The sequence below is a fragment of the Bactrocera tryoni genome, chromosome 5 (genome assembly GCF_016617805.1).
Source record: "Bactrocera tryoni isolate S06 chromosome 5, CSIRO_BtryS06_freeze2, whole genome shotgun sequence".
NCBI classification, from domain to species: domain Eukaryota; kingdom Metazoa; phylum Arthropoda; class Insecta; order Diptera; family Tephritidae; genus Bactrocera; species Bactrocera tryoni.
In genome coordinates, this window is record NC_052503.1 from 1762420 (window position 1) to 1773885 (window position 11466).

Consider the following 11466-nt stretch of genomic DNA (forward strand, 5'->3'; position numbering starts at 1 on the left):
GATTGGGTTCAACGCCTCTCTAATGGTTTTAGCAAAGAATCACATATTTCAGAGAGCGATTAATAACATAATAAATATATTTTGTATATAAATTTGTATTCCGCACATACATATGTATTTAAATCATTTGATATCTTTAAACGAGTACTGAACAGTTTTATGTTAAAATAAAATTACTCCGTATTTGTTAGTTAAAAGATGAACTAGGAGTTAATAAAGAGACGAGTTCTTATTGGATAATGTTCAATTGACATTCTTGTTGTGAGGCTAAAAATTCAAAAATCCAGTCGGACACAAAGTTGTATGGAAGAAGGTGAAGAGGAAAGTTCCAGGCACTGGAGGAGAAAAACTGGTCAGCCTTTTGAAGCATTTCGACAGTCATACCTTCAGCGAATCAGGAGACATAGCCGAAACTGACATCACAATGGACCAACTATGAGCTGTGCAAGTGTGATCCCTGCTAAGATTGACGTTTAACCTAACCCAACTTAAGTGAGTGAGGTTTAATAGAGATGTAGACAAGGTTTTCCGTCACTGAACTAAAATAATGAGTAAAATTTGTAAACGGTCGAATGTACCGAATAAACTTACAAGTATATCTCTGTAATAATCTTCAAAAACTGAAGTCGATCCAGCAAATATATTACTTTCGGAGATATGAGCGTTTTTATAAGAATTAAGAGTCTTTCTCATCGCCAGACAACTAATATCGAAGGGCTTATTGGAGACGGCAACGGAATCAGAGAATCCCAAATTGTTTATAACGACTCTCTGATTATTCAAGTACACGAAATTATGTAAATTTATTTATTAAATAAAATCCCTCTTAGAAAAATCACAATAAAAGGTATGTTTTCAGGCTTGCAAGTGCTTCAGCTTACTCGTTGCTATTCTCCATCATTCTTTTAGAATAAACAAGAATAAATGTTAACTTTGGTTGCACCGAAGCTAATACCCTAATTACTAATACCCTTCACAAATATAAAATATTCCTTTCAAAAACTCGATTCCGACCGTTCAGTTTGTATGGTAGCTGACGCTATAGTTATCCGATCCGAAAAATTTATTCGGAGATTGCATTACTGCCTTAGACAATAACCAATGCCAAATTTCGTGAAGATATCTCGAAATATCCAAGCACTTGATTCCGATCGATCAAATTATATGGCAGACATAAGCTTCAGTTGAGAATAGGACCAGTTGCTTATATTTTTGTTTAGCCTGGCTGTTCATCTACCATGACATCCTTGCTTCTCTTTTTTTCTGTTTTTGGCGGTGACGTTTGTTCCTTGTTATTCAGGGTCACATTAGGCGACAAGTCGAATGCATTGCAGCTTGTGGAGAGCAAGATTCTTTCTCAACAAACTTACTCGTAGAATTGAGGGTTTCGATTTTCGCAAGCACTTTTCTGTTTTCCTTTTTCATTTGAAAACCAACGGTTTGTCTTGCAACTTATGATTTCCCCACATACATAATACATCTAAAAACAAGTAAGGAACGGTTAAGTTCGGGTGTCACCGAACATTTTATGCTCTCACATGATAAAGTGATAATCGAGATTTCATCATCTGTCATTTACATATTTTTCAAATACCGTATTTTTGTAAAGTTTTATTCCGCTATCATCATTGGTTCCTAATGTTTATACTCGTATTATACAGAGAAGGCATCAGATGGAATTCAAAATAGCGTTATGTTGGAAGAAGGCGTGGTTGTGAACCGATTTCGCCCATATTTCGTACATGTCATCAGGGTGTTAAGAAAATATTATATACCGAATTTCATTGAAATCGGTGAAGTAGTTCCTGAGATATGGTTTTTGGTCCATAAGTGGGCGAGGCCACGCCCATTTTCAATTTTTAAAAAAAAGTTGGGTGCAGCTTCCTTCTGCCACTTCTTCCGTAAAATTTAGTGTTTCTGACGCTTTTGGTTAGTCAGTTAACGCACTTTTAGTGATTTTCAACATAACCTTTGTATGGGAGGTGGGCGTGGTTATTATCCGATTTCTTCCCTCCTTAGCAACTTTGTTGCGAGAGTATAAAAATGTGTAAAATAGTTCATTCATACTAATGGTTAATACTCTAAATTTTTAAAATACGGCCTTCAAAATTTTTTATTTCCTTTCAAAGCTTAAAGTATTTAATATCGAAAAACATTTAAATGAAATTTTTTCATTAGTAAGTTAATACGTAAACAAGTAAGGAAGGGCTAAGTTCGGGTGTCACCGAACATTTTATACTCTCACATGATAAAGTGATAATCGAGATTTCATTATACGTCATTTACATATTTTTCAAATACCGTATTTTGGTAAAGTTTTATTCCGCTATCATCATTGGTTCCTAATGTTTATACTCGTATTATACAGAGAAGGCATCAGATGGAATTCAAAATAGCGTTATATTGGAAGAAGGCGTGGTTGTGAACCGATTTGACCCATATTTCGTTCATGTCATCAGGGTGTTAAGAAAATATTATATACCGAATTTCATTGAAATCGGTGAAGTAGTTCCTGAGATATGGTTTTTGGTCCATAAGTGGGCGAGGCCACGCCCATTTTCAATTTAAAAAAAAGCCTGGGTGCTACTTCTTCCGTAAAATTTAGTGTTTCTGACGTTTTTTGTTAATCGGTTAACGCACTTTAAGTGATTTTCAACATAACCTTTGTATGGGAGGTGGGCGTGGTTATTATCCGATTTCTTCCATTTTTGAACTGTATATGGAAATGCCTGAAGGAAACGACTCTATAGCTATAGTTTGGTTGACATAGCTATAGTAGTTTCCGAGATATGTACAAAAAACTTAGTAGGGGGCGGGGCCACGCCCACTTTTCCAAATAAATTACGTCCAAGTATGCCCCTCCCTAATGCGAACCTTTGTGCCAAATTTCACTTTAATATCTTTATTTATGGCTTAGTTATGACACTTTATAGGTTTTCGGTTTCCGCCATTTTGTGGGCGTGGCAGTAGGCTGATTTTGCCCATCTTCGAACTTAACCTTCTTATGGAGCCAGGGAATACGTGTACCAAGTTTCATCATGATATCTCAATTTTTACTCAAGTTACAGCTTGCACGGACGGACTGACGGACAGACGGACGGACAGACATCCTGATTTCAACTCTATTCGTCACCCTGATCACTTTGGTATATATAACCCTATATCTGACTGTTTTAGTTTTAGGACTTACAAACAACCGTTATGTGAACAAAACTATAATACTCTCCTTAGCAACTTTGTTGCGAGAGTATAAAAACAATTAATAGGTTTTTAATTCGACCTCGTCAAAATGTAGGCAATGTATTTAAACATGGCTGGTCACACTGGTATAAAAATAGTGTTCTTAAGCGCCAGCTGAAGTTCGTGTAAAATATAAATATCAAAATGTTTCTTAAAATATGTTTTCAAAGTAGGCAAAAAGTAAAATTAGGGGTTAAGTTTGAATATGTCGAATTTCGCAGTTATTCAGCTATTAATATTGCCTACATTTCGGCGGAATCATATAAAAAGGTATCAAATAAAAAGGAAATACTCTTCTCTTTTCCAGAATTTCACATACATATATTAAATTCCACTAAAAACTCATCTCGGCGCTGTGAAAAGCTCCTCCGTAAGAAAGAAACTTCAGTTTGACTCATATTAGCGCGATTCGTGCAATTAATGGAGATGCAGTTAAGCGCCCACTTCGCTATTAAATGCACAGTGAAAAAATACATAAATTAGCGCAATGCAACGGTGCTTTATTGCTGTGTGTCACATCTGGCATTGTGGCATTGGAAGGCAGCGAGCACGGCACACGCACTTTAGCCGAGTTCAAATCGCAAATTTTACGCATTCACGCATAATTAAACATTTCTGAACTGATTATGCCGAAGATTAATGGGGGATAAAGCAGCAGCCGTATCAGCGGCGGCAGCAATGCATTAACGCCACAAACAAGAACATCAAACCAAAAATAAAACGTTACAATCGAAAGAGTTAACAGAAAGAGTGAGAGCGAGGGGAAGGGGGAGGGTGAAAAAGAAACGAAAAAAGCATAAGACCTGCCACATTAGCATGCATTGTAAACAAGACGTGCCTGTTGCGCATGGAGTCTGTTGCACTGCGCCACAGCGCCAGTATACGTCCGACCATTGCCAGCGCAAATGCGATGCAAATGTATTGTAATCGAATACAAGTGCAGCGTAGAGCATATGGCAGGCATGCGGCAATGCGAAGTAGGCATTTGGGAGGCTGTTCATTTTTTTGTGGCAAGCAGTGATTTCCTGCGGCTATCATTGCTACTTAATGCTGCACAAACAAGCAAGCAACTCGTCGGCAATAGAGAAGCTGCCGGCAAATAACGGCACAACTCTAAATATACATATGCGCCGCCGCTACTCGTTGGTTGAGTGTGCATGTGCGTTGCAGGCAGTTGCCGCATGTGGCAGCAGTAAGTCACTCAGTTATTCAGTCAGTCGGTTGGCAGTGCACTCAGATGCGGTTGATTTGCCATAGTTTAGTGTGCAACTCCAGCCAGCACACAGTCACTGCTTGCATCACAAATGTCAGCCAGTAGGCGCCCAGTGGCATGTTTATGCACACACGCACACATGCATCGGCAAGCATAAAATATACAAGCTCATATGGTAACATGGCGCATATGGAGGCATCTGGCGGTGCTTGGCTCGCTCGCTCATCAACGGCCGCTTTTCGCGCATCATCCGGCTGTCTGTGTACCGTTAGTGTGCTGGCGCTGTCTCCGCTGCAGTTGTTGTTGCTGCTGCCCGGCACCGTTTCAGACGACAAAATGGCAGCAGTAAAATAAATGACACATTGCCCCGTTAAATGAGTGCGTGTGTGCGAGTGGTGAGTGCATTACATTTGCATTCCCAGCGTGCAGCCCGTAATTATTTGCAATTTGTGCGAACAATAGGCAGCTGCGAACGGAAGGGAGCAGAGGGAGTGAGTGAGGCACGGCTTTTTCGTTTTTCGTTTACTTTTCGTTTTACTTTTTTATTTTGCAATTTTGTATTATTGTGAGGCATGAGCCGGAAGCTGTTTCGATGGCTTACTTCAATGAAAGTACACCTTTCTCTCCCAAAGGATATTTCGAGGATCTAAATTTTAATCAAGAAGAAAAAATTCTTTTGAATATATAGTATATTTCGAAAACCAGTTTTTTTCATAAAAATATATACATATATCCACATATATGACATCTAAGATGGTAGGGTAGTCATTCGACAGTTTGTAAACTTAATATATATATTTAGCGTTATTTATAGATATTTATAAATCTTTCACTTATTACAAAAATCTTGAAACAGCAAAGCCTTGATTCTCTCATTTCGTTTCATCGTTTGTAAAAACATTTGAACGTAGTTTATAAACCATTGAATATCTGATCATAACTGACCCGGACTGACCTATTTAAACTGCGCGCGCAAACCGAATCGATAGAATTGTTTTCCCAGATTGGTGCTAATGTCATCCAACTAGCTCTGTTAATGACGGTAACATTGAATAGATTAAAGAAAGAAACACATTCTGGTTAATGTTTGGGTATGAAGCACGTCATGTTGGACTTTTACCAAAATACCTTTTACAAAACCGACATCGAGAGGAGGTCGCTAAGAAGATTGCCGTAGCTGAGGGCTTAAATGTCATCATTCGCCGAAACTGTCGATCGATCTAAACCTTAAGATCAGCTACGAAATCCTTTGCTAAAATATTTAGAAGTTGCCGAAGATGTTAGTTCAACACGTCTTCCGCAGAAATACTTAATGTAATATGTTTATATTCAGTTATAGTACAAAACGATAAGATTTTTAGTTCAGACGAAAACAGCAACAGTCTTCGCAGTCGGGACTTGGCTCATACGTCATTGTTAGCAGTCATAACTTTGAAGTCCTTGAAAATTTCGTCTATCTTGGAACTAGTATTAACACCAACAACAATGTCAGCCTCAAATCAAACTCTTGCCAACAGATGTTACTTTAGATTGTGTAAGCAATTGAGAAGTAGAGTCCTCTCTCGACAAATAAAGACCATAGTCTATAAGTCACCTATAATTCCCGTCCTGTTATATGGTACAGAGGCTTGGACGGAGACGGCAGCTGATGAGTCGTCGTTACGAGTTTTCGAGAGAAAGGCTCTGCGGAAGATTTATAGTTCTTTGCGCATTAGCAACGGCGAATACCGCAGTCGATGGAACGATGAGCTTGATGATTGATACGAAGTCATTCAGCGAATTAAGAGACAGAGGTTACGCTGGCTAGGTCATGTCGTCCGAATGGATGAGTACTCGCGCTGTTGTAAACTCGACTATAACCGCGTAAGCGGTGTCTACGCAAATAAAGAAGAAGAATTTGACCAACTTACAACTTTAACGGATAGTGAAAACGGAAGACTTTACCCAAGGCTTTCTAGTATCCGAAATGTATGGGAAAAATTTTTTGCAACTCGACCATGATTTTTTTAAATTTAGTATTGTGTTTACAGCTTTGCAAAGGTTCCAACGTTGATGAAGACATATTAAATTTTTACGAAATTCTTAGATGAGCGGTAAAGCTGAATTGTCTTTTCTGGAAAAGTATAATTATTTATGTGGTTTCTATGCCAGAATCCCGAATAAAAAATTACGAGAGTTGATAGAGACGAAAAAATTCAGTGGAATAGAGGTGTTGGTATAATATGCGATCATCATCATTTCGTTAGAGCGCTGCTTTTAAACAAGATTTGGAAGTACCGACAGGAACAATGTACCCAACAGCCAAATAGTAAAAAACTCAAAGCTTGAATCGGCTTAGGTACGAACAAACAATCTTAATTTATATGTTTTCTGTGAACAGAAAGTTTACAAAAGTCCTCCCCACTGCCTTATAATGCCTTGTACATGCATACCGACATTCGCACAAAAATGTTTTATGAAAGCGCAGCGCTTTTCTACAGCGCAATACTAAACATTTTATTTACATTTCCCGTTCGTATTTTAAGTTCTTTCTTTCATTACTGTCTCAAAGCCGACTCCAGGCTCCTTTTATTGCCTTCACTTTACTTAAGTTTATATGCTTATACACATACTGCACACTGCCGCATACAAAACAAATACAACGGCAATCGGCTCTTGGCCTCAGTCAGCCTGCTTTGGCTGTTTGCTTGCTTGCCGTTTCTGCTTTCATGTTGTGGTGGCTGGCGGTTTGTGTTGTAGTTGCTGTTGCATGCTGTGCGCTAGATTTGGAGTTTAATGTGGCGCGCAAATAGGCATATAGGGGCCTGAATGCAAGAGAAGCTACGTGCCGCTGTCCTAGCTCCGGCGGAGAATTCATTCCACAGTCTATTTGAGCGCGCATTCGACAGGGCGCACCCTTTACACCCAAGCGTCAAGCGCAATTTGCTTTGCATTCCTAAAATCACATTGAGCGCGCGCTCTGTGTCTAAAGCGCGGTGTGTGCAGTGGGCGCGAGTCGGCTATGAAGTGTAACGGGCGCTGAGCGCGCTCGGCAGCGCGGGTAATGTAATGGTGAGGGTGTGGGTGAGCGTGAGTGTTTGGGGTGCGCGTGTGGGCGGTGGATGTGCAGCAACGGCCATTGGAGTGCGTTGTACTCGCGCGCATTTGTTTGCACGTTTTTATTTCATTTCTGAATTGTAACGGCAACGCGGCGCTTTGTGAGTGTTGTGTGTGTTTGCGTAGACTGCATGTATTTGCGATTTGCATGCACACATATCCTGGCGCGTGCATCTGTGTGCGGCTTGTTGCAACGCTCTTTTGTTTGCCTATCTGTCGGCGTAGTTTGCTGCTCGCCGGCGGTGTGTGTATGAGCGTGTGTTGGAAATAGGCCGCGTTCGTGCGCGAGCTTTTCGCTAACTGTTGCTTTACTTGGAAGAATTAGATTGCATTCAACTGCGCTTTACTCGCCATCTAACTGTACAATCCGTTTGTTTGTCAGCATGTCTGTCCGGGGCGATTGTAAACGATTGCTTAAAAGAGAATTTTCTCAGTGCACATTCACGCATACATATATATGTATATATATATATGCATATACATATATACGCGTACAATCAGATTTGTGTAAATAATTCACTTTAGCTGGTTGATTGGATACGTGCAGTAAAGGATGAAATTTTTATGGATCCATTTTTTATAAGGGACTTGGTTGAGTTTTATTGATTGTGCAAACATCAATAGAAGCAGTTATAATCTGATTAATTTGAGCTTGTATTGTGAATGAGTGAAATTTCGAGAGCACATAAATGTACGCGCATAAGTATGTATGCATGACTTGCAATTAAAACTTTCAGAAATATTACATGATAAGATTTCGTCAAATAAAGTACAAATTTTGCGGCTTAGTCTAGCTTAAATTTGCCTTCCTTACATGGGAGAGCTTTTCTTCGTTGAGAAAGTAATATTTCTAAAACGATTTTCGGTTAAATTTTTCAAAACAAATTCCGTTACTGGTGTAAATCTGATTGTTTTTCGGAACATTTCCTTTCAAAGCTTAAAGTATTTAATATCGAAAAACATTTAAATGAAATTTTTTCATTAGTAAGTTAATACGTAAACAAGTAAGGAAGGGCTAAGTTCGGGATTCACCGAACATTTTATACTCTCGCATGATAAAGTGATAATCGAGATTTCATTATCTGTCATTTACATATTTTTCAAATACCGTATTTGCGTAAAGTTTTATTCCGCTATCATCATTGGTTCCTAATGTTTATACTCGTATTATACAGAGAAGGCATCAGATGGAATTCAAAATAGCGTTATATTGGAAGAAGGCGTGGTTGTGAACTGATTTCGCCCATATTTCGTACATGTCATCAGGGTGTTAAGAAAATATTATATACCGAATTTCATTGAAATCGGTGAAGTAGTTCCTGAGATATGGTTTTTGGTCCATAAGTGGGCGAGGCCACGCCCATTTTCAATTTTTAAAAAAAAGTTGGGTGCAGCTTCATTCTGCCATTTCTTCCGTAAAATTTAGTGTTTCTGACGCTTTTGGTTAGTCAGTTAACGCACTTTTAGTGATTTTCAACATAACCTTTGTATGGGAGGTGGGCGTGGTTATTATCCGATTTCTTCCCTCCTTAGCAACTTTGTTGCGAGAGTATAAAAATGTGTAAAATAGCTCATTCATACTAATGGTTAATACTCTAAATTTTTAAAATACGGCCTTAAAAATGTTTTATTATTATGCAAAGGACAGTTTTAGGGGTTATGTACACTTGCAAATAAGAAAAAAAGTATTTATTATGATTTCTTTAAAGAAATTTGATTCAATAAAAAAAATGTACATTTTCAATATTTAATATCCTTTAATAATCGACGATCCATTTTGAAAAATTTTGGAATCCCTTGAATCCGTAACTGATCTCATTCATCTTCAGAATCCTCGAAAACAGGTGATTGGCGGGGAGGAGCTTTTTCCGCTAAAAATTATCTCAATTCAACAAACCAAAATAGGTGGATTAAAATAACTGATAAAAACAGCTAACAATAGGAGGACTAGTCGAAGCTTACCAAAATTTTGTGAAAATAATCACCATGCAGAAGGGCTTAGATTTTTAAATTATTATCAAAACTCTTATTATTTCGATCATTATCTGTCGGTCACATTTCACAAAATTTTCTTACAACTACTCAATTGCTTCAGACAATATTCTCAAATATATGAACATTCGATATGCAGAAAAAATACTCGTTGAAATTCACCAGTGCATATAACGCCATAATCCATGAAAGGGTAATGTAAAGGCCGTTAAATTATAAAGGGTGCTTTATTTAGACAGGTAGTTTTCAAGAAGAGACAAAACGGATTTAATTTAATGTTAAGCCCAAAATTCAAGCATTATTATTAAGAAAAGTTTTTGCGATTATGCTTTAAAAGTGATTTCGGGCAAGCGATAATTTATTCCAGCCGAGAGGTTCATTTTTCGACCACTAACACCAAAAAAAGTGTAGCCGTGTTAAATCGCACGATATTGCAGGTCCCGCTACAGGCCCACGGCATGAATGAAATAATGTGCTCACCAACAGTTTTCCTCAATTAATTGATTATTTCGTTGGTTGCATAGCAGGTAGTGTGTCTTGTTGGAAGCAAAAGTCGTCCACATCAGCACTATGCTATTCAGGCACGAAAAAGTCATTAATAATCGAATATTTTTATTAAAAAAGTAAAAATTTTTGTGTAAATATTTTGTGAACCTTTGACGTTCTATATAGTTGTTCCGCTTGAATTCTTGCAAGGCCACTAAATCGAGATCCTTTCGAGAAATCGTTCATAAAGTGGATGGACACAGCTTCAGTTGTTGTGCGCGATGGCGGAAGGAGGCATTTGGGTCTTCTGCGATACTCAGCTCCATAAAGGCAATAGCGTTTTTACTTAAAGTGGTAGTTGTGGTAAAATAAGTCAGAAGAACTTTGAGTATTAAAACAAAGCATATATTGGACATTTATATATACATAATACTAATCCCCACAATTGGTTTGGAAATTTCTCACTTTTTATTCCAAATGCGAAACTGTATAAGCCTTGTCGATTAACGATGAATACGTTTTCCTAACAGGGTGGCAACTCTCTTAGAACATGGTAAACTTGTAAAACATTAGTTCTACAATTGAGATTATTCCTTTTGTGAGTTGTGACTCATTCATTTTAATCTATAGTTCATTTAGTTACTTTGGAAATTAACTCTAGCAACAGACGACTTAAAGGGGAAATAGGGTTAGAACAGCGTTTGCAAAATGATTTTTATGTATTTTACAGTATAAAAAAATATATAATTATTAAATTTTAGAGAATATTTTAAACATTTGTACATAAGTATAAGGTGTAAACCCATTGGCCGATATATGTGATAAAAGTAAACTGGAAGCTCAAAAATCTTCAAATGATATATATGGGGGCAAACAATTTTTGACACAAGGGTATATTATTATCAAAGAAACAATTTCAATTATATATGTTACAGGTTGACCGACAAAATGTCAGGCATAAGCATTGGGTCCACATATATGGCATCTGAGTTCTTGAAAACTTATAGTCCGAATTCGAAAATATTTGGGTGTAATATTTTTATTTGTGTATAGTTGTATCCGGTTCTTAATTTGTATACTGGATAGTGAAAGAACCAGATAGAATTTAAAATTGTGTTATATGCAAAGTTTGAGTTTTGTTTGATTTCGCCAGAAGAAATCGGGCAAGTAGATCCCGAGATATTGATTTTCACCCAAATGTGAGTAGTATGCCGCGCATTTTCCTTACTTTTTACCAAAAAATACGTGTACCAAATTTCATTAAGATATCTTAAATCTTAATCAAGTTATAAAAGTATTATACTCTGTAACAACGTGTTGCAAGAGTACAACAATCAATTTATGAATCACTGAACACCATCTCCTCATTATAAAATATACATATTATTTATTTATTTTTTGTTAATTTACACAACCTTTTACCACCTGCGATCTTCTTT